This window comes from Dufourea novaeangliae, unplaced genomic scaffold, assembly GCF_001272555.1.
Source record: "Dufourea novaeangliae isolate 0120121106 unplaced genomic scaffold, ASM127255v1 scaffold126, whole genome shotgun sequence".
Classification (NCBI taxonomy): Eukaryota; Metazoa; Arthropoda; class Insecta; order Hymenoptera; family Halictidae; genus Dufourea; species Dufourea novaeangliae.
Genome location: NW_015374003.1, coordinates 136,259 through 151,479, shown reverse-complemented (window position 1 = coordinate 151,479; position 15,221 = coordinate 136,259).

The following is a 15,221-nucleotide window of genomic DNA, read 5'->3' as shown; positions in this document are numbered from 1 at the left end:
GTATCGTTACCTTTTTTTTTTTTGTTAAACACAGCTTCGTATCGAAAACATTTATCATTTTAGTAACTTTTGCTCGACGACTCACGTTATGTCCCGTTATATCATCGTTCCAACCGCATCCCGTATGTCTCATAGACAGGTCGCTTTTACGTATACTGCATAGTTTCCACTGTCCATGAGTATTTCACCGAAACATGTCCGGCAGAAAACATTGTAAAAATACACCACGTTTCGAAGAAAAAAATCCGACCAGATCTGTGGTTTCCTGTTACGTCAAAACACGGCGTGAAGTTTTAGTTTTTATACGTGAACTTTACTGATTCGGCCTGGGACGCGCCGCGACGAATATCCCACGATTTCTCGAAATTGAGCGACATTCGGCCGAAGTTAACCCTTTCGTACCCAGTGGGACGTATACGTCCTGGTTGAGTACTCGAACAAAAATTCATCTCGATTTCGCGACCGTTACAGTCACGATGGTAACAACAAATTCTTAAAAACAATAATTCAGTCACAAATGGGTTAATACTAAAACTAATAGCATTGTATGTATGTATGTATGTATACTAAACTATATTGTATAATGCCGTAATATACAGGTTGTCCCACGATAAGTGCCGTGTGATGCAGCTACTGAACGGTATATGCTAGGACAAAAATGTAAGGAGACATTTATCATAATTTTTTATGTACAATGATACCGTGAAAAAAGTTTTAACCTTCAATTTTACAAAATTAGACTACGGTCAACTCGTGTTTTTTTAGTAAATAAAATGCTATATTTTTGTTTCGGTATTATGAATGTGGAGAAGAAAACAAGTTCAGCATATGTATGTCTTTAAAATGACCTTGACAAAATAGCATTCCATTCAAAAAACACAAGATAACCTTAGTATTACCTTGAAAAATTAAGGGTAAAAGATTTTTTATTCAGATTTTTTTACAGTTTTTTGTACACTGCACACTTACATTGCACAGAATAATGATGCAGTATAAGATAAAACGTCCAGTAAATGAAAAGCCAACATAAATTCCATCAAAAACACTATTATGGTATGTGCATGAATGTGGAATAGATCGGTCGTGGGTATGTTGTGGCTGAACGAGTGAGGTTTACCGAGAACAAAGTGATTGGAAATTTTTGGAATGGTTGCGTAGTTCGAGAACAAGGGATGTAAGACTTGGATGTATGTGCAGTTCTGGATGCTTAAGAGAGGGCAGAATGCATGGTTTCGGGTCAGTCGGTTAAATGAAAGTAGAATTGTTAGTCGTTGTCGTGTTGTAGTTGTTTGTTGTGTGTTGTGATTTAGTCGTTTTATGTTATACCTAGTTTTATGTTAAATATAGATTTTATTATTGCTACTTCTTGTGTGTCACCTATTTTTCACCCGTATCCGTATACATACAATCCCTACACTATTATAATCTCAGTAATCGTAAAAGAAGAAATTTGCAAACCGTCAGTTTTACGGGTTTGGTAGATTTAATGCTAAGCAACATTTTTTTTACTGAACTCACTACACGAGACTGGTTCTCCTCGATCTGTTTCTTCAGAGGAATCGTTGCAATTAGATTCTCAACACTCGTGAACTAATTTTAATTGAGTATTTTACTTTCAATTATACAGGATGATTTAAAAATACTTCTTTAATAGACGGAATTTCTGAGTATATTCTACACCCTTGTAAACTGAGAAAATCATGCAGCAATTCGCTGGAGTTTTGTTCCTGGTACACAGGTGCCTCAAGTGATAATAAGTATTCCACTAATTCTAAACGATTTTAATGCGAACTAATTTATGAAGACAAAAAATTGCATAGAATTTAATGTATTCCCAGAAGGATTATATTCCGGTGAAAATACAATAAAAAATAGAGAACATATCAAATTTGATGAAATTTTTTAATTGGTTGTCTTTTAAACTGTCACATATTTATATGACCAACGCATAAAATCCACCATTTCAATAACAATAAAGTCTTTATTCCAAAAGTATGGCAACTAACAATCAATTAAAAGAGAAAAAAAGTGGTTACACTAAGGACACATCCAGTTCGACATTTGTAAAACCAGATATCATCCAGTGATCTGGTTTAGACCACCTACTAAGTCATTTTTTGGCCATAAATAGTCATATGAGCACAAAAAAACCCTGTGATCCGAATTTTTTGTCTTTTCTTGTTCTCTCAGAAATAAATCCGAAATTTGGCAGAAAATAATAGATCACTTATCCCTATACAGTTGGTCACAGACCTATTCGGTCACCTTAGGCATTAAGCAAAATCTGCGTGAAATTATAAGTTTACAAATAACAAAAACTATATCAAAATCTATATATAATTAACATAGTAATTAGTTTCTAATAAATGTTGATTATATGTATATAGGTTTTCATATATAATGTATTTTCATAAATCATATAAAACTATGTTTAGTGATTTTTTTCTCAATAAATACAATATGTAATCAAGTGCATCTTGTTAGTATTTAATGAACTAATTATAAATAATACCAAAGAATTGCAAAAATAAATTTATTGTATTTTGTTTTAACTTTTTTCTTAGCATGAAAGTGACATATCCTAAAAATGATATCTCCGTGACGCAGGTAATTTCTCAGTGCAGACGCATGTAAAACAAGAAATTCAAGAAGATTCTTAATTAATATGAGTGTCGCTATCGCAGGCACAACACAGTAAGTAATTTATGTTAAAGAATAATAAAATGGCACATGTCCAATACAACAATAAAAAAAAAGAACTCTTTCGGTGATTTTGTTATGTAAAAAGTATGACAAATTAAAGACATAAACAGGAGTGTGGTTTCTGCGATAGCGACACGCATACTAAAGAATCTTCTTGAATTTTTTCTTCCAATGAGTCTGAAGGAAGAAATCACCTGCACCATAGAGATAACATTTTTTAGATGCCGCTTTCATGCTATGAAAAAACTTAAAACAAAACGTAACAAAATTATTTTTGCAAGTTTTTTATTTTATTTATAAGTCGTTCAATTAATACTCACAAGGTGCATTTGATTATACAGGGTGTTCCGCTTGGGGTAATAACTAATACCACCTCAGATATCTTCGAAACTATAAGGTTCACAGGACGAAAAGCACACTACGAAAAGAGCCATCCGATGGCGATAACAGTTTTTTTACAGGTGGAGGTTCTTTGGTTATTTCAAGGTCACTTCTATTGTTTTGAATGGATCGGTATGGTTTTGTTTCCGTGGAATGATAGAGGAGCTGAAAACGAGTCCAACGACCTATTACATAAGGCCATTAAAGGTCATAGAAAGTAGAGAAAAGCGATGATGCTTATGGTTTACTTCACTAAAAATAAACACTGTTTGAAGGACACTTTAATAAGTTTTACAGAATAGGATAAACATGATAAGAGTAGTATCTGATCGGTTAACCGGGCACGACATATCCATTTGAGGAGCAAGTCGATATGCTACTTATTTATGGCAAGTGCCAACAAAATTCTGTAAGGGCGTAAGTTCCAGCCTTCGCGTCGAACACTTAAAGATGTGTGTGATAAACTTAGGCAAACCGGTAGTTTAAGTGTTCGCAAAAGTGAACGCCGAAAGCGAGTAACGAACGAAGAAAATGAAATCGGTGTGCTCCCAAGTGTGGCTAAAAATCCTCAAATTAGTTGGAGACAAATTGAACGCGAATCTGGCATTAGTAAGAGGAGCGTACTTCGTATTTTTAAGTGTACGGAAGAAACAATATTTGATACGTTATTGTAACAGTTGTTCACGATTTACATTGGGTTGCTCAATGCAACAATTTACCATCTACGGGATGATCATAATTTATTTATTTATTCATATATACGGGAATATAATCCTTTAGTATACAATCCAGTTAGAATCAATCAATAGGTAACGATGTGTTGTATATTCTATTTCTAAAAGAGGCTTATGTTAATATTATGTTAATTATTTGAGCAGTTTCAAAGTACTAAATTCTACTTTCTGTAATTGCAGTATAATGACATATTAGAAAATATAACAAAAGTTTAACGGGTAAACACTGAAGTCTGTAATAAAAAAAAATTATAGCACGTGTAATTATCCGGTGTACAGTTTTGAATCGTTTATTGTAATATCAGGAATCGTTTGCTGTATAAATACGGTTAATTTGAGATGAAAAGATTTATACGTAAGATTTAGAACTTGAACCGGTTAACAAATACAGATTCCGCTTGTAAAAGAATCTCCAACTGTATAAATTCTTACCAGACACTTCCAGTTGCAGTAAGTACTATGCTGTTATTAGGCGTTTAATGTGAAATTGAAGAGTACTTTCAAAGTCATTTTATCATCTTTTATACTGAATGAAAATGAGTTCATCTTGAATCAGCTTAACATGTATAGTTTCTCAGTAGATCATCCATGTAGTACAGAAAAATAAATCCTTATAATTCTCTGTTCCAGAATTTTATTGTTGTAAGCATTTTATTTATTTTCCTCTCCACGCGGAATTTTGTTCAAATATGTAAAGCACGTATTCAGAGCGAAAATTACAAAACCAGTTGGTAAATTTAAAGCGTTACATCCATATTAGTATAAATTTTGCAATATACAGTTCTAGAAATATTTATTGCATAGCTTGAATGTTGAACACGTTATCACTTATACCACTGTTATTATTAATGCTTGGAGAATTAATTAAAATAGATATTTGTGGCAAACATGTGTAATTCACTATCACATTAATATTTCTCATAATGATATTGCTATGGAAATTGTGCATATTACGTAAGTTTAAAAGTGATACAATAAATATTTCCAGTACTTTACGGAGAATATTTTATGATAGATTTACACCATTTTGACGAAAATTAATGACTTATTGGAACATAATTTTATTGCACGAAGATACAAAATAACGATATACATAAACAAGTATGTATTCGTCACATTATAACATTCACGTCTGTAATGTTAAACATCTATAAAATTTATACACATAGATATACCTAAATGTGACTTGCTGCAATCAATTTCAATCCTACGAAACCTCACCCTGATCAAATTCTAAATACAATAGGAAGAGTTGTGCATATTCTGCAATTATGTCAAGGATAATAGTATTGTCATGATCAACCCGATAATTAATTTCAGTGTATAAGTTTATCATCTGTCTGACTTTCAAAAGTCACCCTAAAAGATCATTTACCTTTGATTTCCACGAAATCGTGATTACAAATGAATAAAAAGCCACGTATAAGCAGTTCCACATAAACATTAACAAATGATTAAAAGATCTTTCACAGCAATATCGAAAAAATAATCACGCTTTAATATGCAACGATCATTACTCTCCTCACCATTAAGCTGTAAAAATACCCGGATCGCTTTTCTGAACGCCAGTCCCGCTATAAACTATAGAAGCAGCTTAGGGTATACGGAAGCGAGGTAGGAGCAAATCACCGGGAACCCCCATATAATAAAGACTAGAACCCTTGATCCTTGCCTACCGTCGAGATCAACTGCGCACTGCATGGGGGGGGGGGGGGGGGATAGAATCTGGGGGTGAGCCGCAACGGCGAGGGTTGCTGTCACCCGCATGGGTCACCCTCGTTACGACTAGCGATGGGAACGAAGCAATGCATAAGTAATTCCTGGGACAACCAAACATCTCTACTATTTGCGTAAGCAGGCACGTCATATCTTCGAGTACCGGGCACTACCTAATCGCTGAACCTTACTCAAAGTGTCCTACAAGTCTGATTGAGTGTTTGAAATGAATTCCTTATTGTTGAGCGATCGAGCGGAGTGAATGGATCTTACAACGAAAGGCACGGCAGTGTCCCCCTCCGATTTTGATGAAACTTGGTATGTCTGTTAAGCAGTCAAAAATACGTGATACGTATGTTTTTTATCGGCTGAGACGCGACTTTGAGGGGTGCAACCACCCCTCGAAGTTTCGACGCGAAAGTACTATCTCGAAAACCAGAGGAGATATATGGAAACTTCTAATGGACGAGGTTTGCGGTTTTTTTATGTAGAATAATATGGTGCTAACAAATTGTTCAAAATATAATTTGTTTGTAACAAAAAGATTTCGGATTAAAACTTCGAGGGATGGTTACGCTCCTTAAAGTCGCCCCTCAGCCGATAAAAAAAATACGTATACCTTATTTTTTTTCATCAAAATCGGAGAGGGACACTTCCGTGCCTTCCCTTGTTAGAGAAACTTCTACCGGATCCAAATTTAAGGAAAGCATGATACGAATATTGATATTCATTGACAATACAATGTTCTTACCTTTTTTGTTTTTCTATGGATTTGAGACTTGTTTGACGAACGGAGACGAAGCAGATTCATCAACTTTGAAGTATAAGCTGACTTGTTGAAATAGGAAGATAACAAAAGTATATGGCCGTGTTCTCGTAGAAAATCTGTATAAATTCGTAAATTCTGTACATGTTTTTTAATCTTTTGAAAAAATGGTTCTCTCATTTTCTATATCCTTCTGCCATTATTAGATAAAACTTCTCGTCGATAGAATAGAATGAACCGCAACATCAATTGAAATACAGTAGTCTGTTACGTACATCTAGTATTATATTATGGTTTTATTAATGGAAATTAAGTAAAAGACACAAAATTCATAGAAGATAAGTAAATCTCCAAATTAAATGTGTTAAATCTCAGGACTGAATACAGTGGTGCAAATTTAATTACTTTTTGAGTTAAACTGAAAATTCTATTTGTTAATGTGTTTATCGTGCCTTGATAACTTTATTAATTTGACATACATTTATTTGCCTTTTTATGTATAGGATACGATCATTCAAAAGGAAATAATAACACAAAAAGTTGGTGTACAAACAATATTCGAAAAGAAAGAAAATAAATAAGTAATTTCAGTAAAATTACGGTTTAATAATGGCTCGTTTTACCTTACCAAAATAAATAATGGAATTAATAAAAATTCATATCCCCTGTTAATGATTTTACTATGTAGAAAAGAAAACAACATTTACATAAAATATTCTTGACATTTCTATTTCTTTCCATTTTCCAACTGCAATAATTGTCCAAAATTAGTCAAATTAAAATTAATTCAAGGGAAGAAAAAAATCGCCGTCATTCACAATTTCCACACGCTTAATGTTTTTTTCTCATTCAACCTTCAAAGAGGTACAAAAAATTCTTCCAATATCGCAACCTAAAAGTATCTCACCAATGGGCATCCAAATGGGAAAACGCGTATATCGCTGTCGACCCCATAAAGGTCTCGGGGTCCCATGTGACCAGGGAACGAACCGTTTTCTCCCCTTATTTTAATGTTGGATTTCTGACTCATCGAACGGCAAGGACCTCTCGAACGCGTGACTAACCGAAAAAAAATAACCAAGAGCCCAGAGGAGCTTGGAATCGCGAGGGTAACCGTTCCATCCGTAGGAACCTAGAGAGCGGTACATACATAGACCCCCTCCACCTTTCGATACGTGAAAAACTTTTACAATCGCAATAGTATTGGCAAGCACCGCCAGGGCGACAGTTGGCGCGCTTGGGCGCTGTAACCAAGGTTACCGTGCGCATGAGCACTGCCAGGATTCGAGGGAATCTGCTGTGGAGCACACCACGGGGGTGGTTTTTCGCGTTGGCACACCCGGGCGACTAGCTGGGCGGTGTCTGCAACCTTCACTTTCCTCCTGAAAATCGAAGGATACGGGGGTGGTGGCCGTCGGTTTTTGTTCCCTCTCTGTCTCTTTCTCTATCTCTATCTCCTCTCATCCTCACTCCGTTTCACACCTCTACGTCCCATACGGCCAACTGTCCTTCGCTAGGAATACACCTCCCTTCCTCTGATACTCCTATCTCCACTGCTTTTCTCCTTTTTCCTCTTTTTCGCCCCGGGTAACACACACGTGTCACAACGGGGGACCTAAGAAACGGAACCTACATACCCGCCGTGGGTGTACGTGTCCGGGCTCGCCGGTGCACACGCAGCTGAACAACAAAAAAAGAGTGAAAGTGTTACACGGGAGTACGCGTGTGCCATGCAAGCACACCTATTCGAGAGGGGGAACACGATAAACGTGCCCGCCACAGTCTGGATCAGTCCGTCGTTCCTGTGACCGTCGTCGCTGTTGCCCAACGCGAAGGAGATCGCGAGGTTCTCGCGGGCAACGCTTACGAATAGGGAACCGGATACACAGAATAGCTGCAAGGAAATCTTTCGGTTTCTCTGCAACAGTGAAATTTCTCGATCACGTGACGGGGGATTGTGGAAGAAGGGGAGAAAACGGAGAGTGTAGTCAGCGATATTCCGAGGTGACGGGGGAGGGAGAGCCTCTATCCTCGTGGAGCAGCCTACCAACGTCGTGCCTAGCTATCCCCCGAACGGCTGGTGGGGGCCCAGTCCAGTGTCTGGTGATCGACGGTAAACAACGGATTCGGATACGCTGCTCAGGATATCCCCCGTTATACGCGTCGCGTGTTTCTCTCGATACAGACGTGATGATGGTGGTTTGTCCAGTGTGTGCCAAACGGTTATAATTGTCGGGATCGAGACACAAGAAACAAGACCAGGAAGATCTTTAATGGATAGGTCCAGTGTATAATGTCACAAAGATGATCTTGAATGTCGGATACGAAATTAGATCGTCGACGTACGAATTAGAAGACGTCATCGGTGATATTCCCTGATTCGACCAGTCGTTATTGGATCGTGTCGGAATGGTGTGTTCGGTATGCTTGCCAGCGATTAATCGAATAACTATGAGGGCCAAGTGCGTGGCTGGTCAGTGTTTACGTAGACTCTCCGAACACTGGCACGCGCTACGTGAACGCTTCGGGGAATCGGATAAGCCAAGGAGAAAGAGGGAGAGAGAGCCACGGCGACAATCTCGTTGTCCCCCGTGATCCCCACTGCCAAGATAGTCTTTGTCGGGGCGCGACCTGCGGATTCCGTGGCGGGGATTCCGTGGACGTGCGACTGAGAAATACAATATCGCCTATGGAGAAGAAAATTCTTACCGAATGCCCCGTCGATTTGGCAACAAGTTCTTGGCCGGTGATCGCACGTCGATCACACGTCATGCAGGTGTGTTGGCATTAGTTTCTGTCTTTTTCGTTCGACACGTCGACGGTAGGAGCCTCGAATAACTGCGATATTTCTTGCAATTACGCGGTGTCCATAATGGAATGGAATTAAATTGTCTCCGTGAATGATTTTCAATATTAGGCTGAAAATAGGATTATGGTTTTGGAACATGGAATAGGATCGTTTGTATTGGTGGAAATGTTTTGATGCTTGAATTGAAACGACAGTTCCATATTGAATATAAGTAGAGGACAAAAAAGTTGCCACCTTTTCGATCTGTTTTCTTTTTATTGTCTTTTAACGTCAACTTAATACTTTAATACATGTTTAATATATATTCTGATAGAGAATTGAAAGCTGTATAAAATCCAGTATATTAAGGTTTTAAGTTAATGTCAAGGAATAATAAGAATAAAAAAATCATAAAAGTGGTAATTTCTTTGTCCGTTAGTGTACATGTATACATTTCTACTAATAAGTACTAGAGCACTTATGGAATATGCAGTAAATAGTACAAGGCATTACGAAATTACTGGAAATCGGAAATAAATATTGCTTAGGGGATCCTCATGCTCGACGGACAACGCATATGTTACTATGAATTAATAAAAGTGGCATAAAGTGTATAATTTTTACAAAACATCACATTTTTTTTATACAGACCAGGTGTCCTAATGCTTATGAGCGGTAGTGTACGTACTTGACTGTGGCAAAGGGATGATGAAAAAGAAACATGTTTTTTAACTCTACATCCAGATAGAACGTATCTGTCAGAAATTGTGATGCAACTGAGAAATGTTTCTTTACAGAATAGTAAGTCGAAAATGCGTAATGACGTTTCTTTTTGAAAATCTCGGTTTTAAAAATTGATCTGATGCGTTTGTAATTCAGAATGAATTTATTAATGTGTCTGCTCATCTGTTCTTATCTCTACTATTTTTAATGTTTAGAAAACATTGACATAAATATTTATAAACATATGTATTGTGGTATTAGTATTTGAAATAATTTTACATATACTAATATTGATAGTTGAGAGTCTGTAATATCGACATGAAATAGGTAACATCGTCAATATTCACAAGTAGAAGCATTAAGTAATGGACAGACACATCAGCGAATCGTATTTAAAGACATGCGAGTCGTTTGAAAATTGATTTTCTCGAGAAAGAAAGCCTCATAAGAAAAAATTTCAAACTATGTTTTCAAGTTATTTTTCAGTTGCAGAATCCAAGGAAAATTGAAATATTGTCTATATCAAAATTTTGCGTTCTTGAAATACTTTGTTAATCCTAAATATACTGTAAGTTGGGGTAACTTTGACTCATTGTCAGTCAGAAATAACTTTGTTCCAAAGCAAGAAAATTATCATTTTCAATTTTGCAACTGTTTTGGAAGTATGCTTACGTGAAAGGTATTTCAAATCAAAATCAACTTGATTTAACAATTTGCAGAACTAGAAAATCCTAAATGATCATTTTTAGACTTCGGGACAAAGTTACCCTGTCTGAGTCAAAGTTACCCCAACTTACGCTAACAGAAAATAATCTCAATCGTCAAAATACACTCTAGTGAGATCAATATTATGTAAAAACTATTATAAAAAGGATAATACATTCTAAAACCAATAACACATTCTCCTCCTTTTCGGTTGTACCACGATTTCTGGTACGCAGCATATAATAATTTTGCCAGAGGTTGCATTTTTTTAGTAAGAACTTTCGCCGTTGTTTTCAGCCCCCTTTGTTCGTTAACAGCCAGTAAACATTCGAATCATCCATGCGAGGAATTCGCGGGAAAGGGCACACGTAACGTTTAAAATAAACGAGAAATGTCGGAAGAACGCGTTTACCTGGAGAATTCGTGGACTGAAAACGCTCCCGTTGGTAGCTTTCGGTCCGAAACGCCTATAATCGCGAAAGGTATAGTCGAACCCGTGAGTGAACTCATTAAATCCTCGAATTATGGTGCATCGTTTCTGTACATCACACTCGAACGGAGGGAAGTACCTAGACAAGATACCCCGTTAAAAGCATTTTACCTTTAACCGTGCCATATACATGTATATATAATATCCCGGTTATAAATCACCCTGAAGGGCCTATCGGTTACCCGGTCACGCTCCAAAAAACAATGCTAAATTTGCATTAAAACGGTCTTTGAATCTGACATAGTATAATTAAAAAATAGCGCGAAAAATATTTACGGGTGGAGCGAGCGCGTGAAATTTCCCGTGTTTTGTTTACTGGCTCCGCCTGTGACTTAGGTACTGTCTGAAGTAGGGACTTCGTAGTGTTTTTCATTTGTACTGACCATCTGGAAGTCATTACTTATACGTAGTTCCATTTGGTCGCGCTAATTCATGAGGGTTCTAAAATTTGAATATAGACGGGAATTTTTTTTTTACCAATAGCGTTACCCCTTTATTGAACGTTTATAAATCGACCATGCCTTCCTTGCCCGCAGCTGCATACTTTTTAACTGTTCTTACAACGTCAACCTAATGATTTTAATATTTTGGAATATTAAATCTCATACGAAATTTGTAATATTTTCCTTGGATTCCGAAATTACAGAAATCATTCGCAAATACATTATGAAATTAGATAAATACTGAAAATTTGATTATTATCAGATTTCTTGGGTAACCGAAAACTACTCAAGATGTCAATTTTTAATTATAGAGCCGTGGATTCTTTTATGGTAACATTGTTATACTCGATAACTGTAGATTAATATCAATACTACACGCGGAAAAACCGTATCAACTTGCACTTTCGAACCACTAAAAATGGGACTGTAATATATCTTCTCGTAGAATGTATTATAAAATATAACTGGGCGGCCTATATTCCACAGAACACCCCAAATACAGCATGATTTTAAAAACTGGGGCGGTATATAGCTCTTTTCCTCGTGACGACGAAAATTATTACTGAGGGGCAAGGTTAGGTAAGATTAATGGCATCTACACTTCAATTTTAACATTGTTCTGTTAGTCACGCGGTAGTGCATTTGAAAATTGCAACAGGGACAGCATTTCTATGAAAGCATGCACTCCTCTGTCTACGAATTGAACACTTCCATTATTTTATCCGTGCAAGTATGAGAAGCAGGTTAATTCAATGTGATATCAAGTTTTGTATAAAAGTATATTTTTATTGCAATCTATGCAATTGTGCTCTCGCTTCAGATAGCGGTAATTCAATCGAAAAGCTATAATTTGCGTTTCTCTGTGCATAATGTTTATGCAGGAGCGTGTGACGTTTCGGATACCTTAATATTCCCTAAAGTAATTTAGGTACCCCTATGCAAATTTAGTAATCTTATGCAATCCTTGAAATATGTAATATTAAATTTATCGCAAATTATATGGTTTTATTCGAGGAAAAAGGTTATAATTTGCTGTATGATAGAAACCCTCTGAATTTGTTCTATTTTCATTTGCGTAAATAATCCTTAGATTCTTGAATCGAGTTTCCAAAAATATACAATATTCCTGTATGGAAAAGTAAATCGGACATTCAGAACAAAATTTTTTCGTAAGAAAGTTTGTTTTGAAGAAGATCGAGTTTAATCATTCGACAGAGATGTATGCTATCGGATATGGCTGGAGTACTATGGCTGATTTATCATTTAGTAGTTCTACTTAGAATGAATGCACACGAAGGTGTATCAGTTGTTTTTCTCTTTAACTATCTATTACTCTGTAGAGGAAAATTAACAATATTATCCCAATGTTAGAATTCGTAAATATTAATGTAAATAATTAGTCATGAATTGTCACACAAGCAAATGATTATCCTGATTTTCTTGAAAATTGCACCTTACGTGATCGCAGTTACCTGTATATTCTTTATTTCTTTTTTCACGTGGAATCAAATCCTCCTTAGTTGTAGCACCCGTTTCATACAATTCTGTATTTTAAAGACTTAATTGTGGAATATTATTGTAGAATCATCATGAATGATATCTTTCTATTCGAAACAAAATCTTGCAAAGAAAGATGTCAATTGTTTTATTTGCACATGCACAATGTATCCAATATTTTTCATCATTCATCAAGTGCAATAAATATTTGCTAATTACCCAAGACATTTAGTATCCATCGAAATATTTAATCACGCGCTATTCAAATACGAGAGGTTCCAGTAACTCGAACAGGATTTCTGACGGAATATCTAATAACATTTCCACGGACCTACATCCTCCTACTACCACTATAATTTCATGCTTAACATTGTCAACCCGAACGCTTCCACGTCATCCTCCAGATATTTCTATTATCCGGAATCGTTATATAAAACTGCTGTAGAAACGCTCGAAATTATTACCCCCCATTGTTCTCGTCGATTCAACGACGTCATGTCACATTCAGAGCATCATATTGTTTGAGAGGCAATTTACGGTTCACTGTGGCGCTCACTTCTATATTAAAGGCTGAGAAATTCTTTTTACATAAAATCCTGAATATAGAATATTTTACCACGCAATCAACTGGTGCAGATGTAAATTCTGATAGACATGTCGTGACTGGGGTCATTAATACAATAGACTGATGATGTTTATGCATTTCTGGCATCCCTTAAGTCGCAAAACGTATCAAAATACAGATTCTAGTAAAATTGTATTGTATCTATGTATTATTAAGCACTGGTGTACTATACTCTCGTTCATATTTATAACCAACCTAGAAATCAGAATTTATTTCAGATCAACCGTGCTTAAGAATAGTTTGTGGAAAAATTGTACCACATAAATGCCTGTGATCTATTATACTAGAATTATACATACATATTTGGTGGGATTTCTTGTTAGCTGGAAATAATTAAAAATTTATAGGTCCGTTATAAATACGAAATGACTTACATACGTCGATTTGTGAAAGTCAAATAGTTACTGCACATTTTCATGTTCCAATAAAAAGCTCTTTTTCCTTAGATGTTCTCATCACGTTGGATTAAATTTCTGAAAATACTAAACACCCACGGTCTGATTGGGGATGAATGCTGATTTTTAGGTGGGTTGTAAATATGTAACAGAGTGTAGTAATGGAACTGTATATGATTTGCTACATAGATATACTAGTACAGGAAACAAGTTCTGTGTCTTATATATTATTGTTTAAATTTGAAAATTTGCATAAATATAGTTTAGTCGTTAATTTTCTATAAAAATGCCTTCACACTACTTATCTAACCAAAAGTGTCAACTCAATCGACAGTGACTTTGATTGATTTAATCATTTTGCGTGTTGTTAAACATAAAAATCGTCTCAGTTTGGAACATAATATTATTTAACATCACTTTCATTGAAAAAATAATTTCACACATTAAATATGAAGAGTTAATTAATATTTATTAAAAAACTGCGGGCAACCTCAATGTCCCTGTAACTGTCACCTCAAAAATTGAAGTAATTCTTGTATACTTTAACAATTCATTTTATACGCTAGATATGTGTTTTGAATAGTAACATTATGGCTCTTTCTTTAGTATGATTTTGCCATCACTTCCTACTTACGTAATCGTGTTTTTGACGTCCAAATTGTACTTTCGTTTTTCAACATTAATTTTTACATACTAGATACATACAGATGTATGTATTTCTTTATTTTAAAATAAATCAGTGTCCCAACTTAATAACAAAATTTTCTGGACACAATACTTTATACGTTACGTTTTTGTTAAACAAAATAAACAGAATGGCAGTAATAGAGTCACTGGCAGTATTTGGGACATTTACCCAAAATGTACAAATAAAAACCGAATGATGACCAAATAGATCTATAATTGAAAAGTTATACATAACTGACATTGTAATATATTAGCTCATAGATGCTCACAAGTGACTTTCGAGCCCGCATTTCCCTCCGAAGGGTACCTCCATTATGGGACTCAGGCTTCCGGGCTCGAGCCATGAAGGGGATACGGGAGGACGTGGGGCCACGTCTTCCCGCGGCAGCTCCAATGATAGTCTTTTGTTTATCTGGGTAATGGCAGGAGGCAGCGAGAGAGAAGGAGAAAGAATACCAGCTCCAGCTACTAATAAGTAGTCCACTATTTTTTGTGAACCTCTATATTCATCTGAAAATAATTCAAATACCAATACTGTTTTAACAATATCCATTATTTATTCCCATCA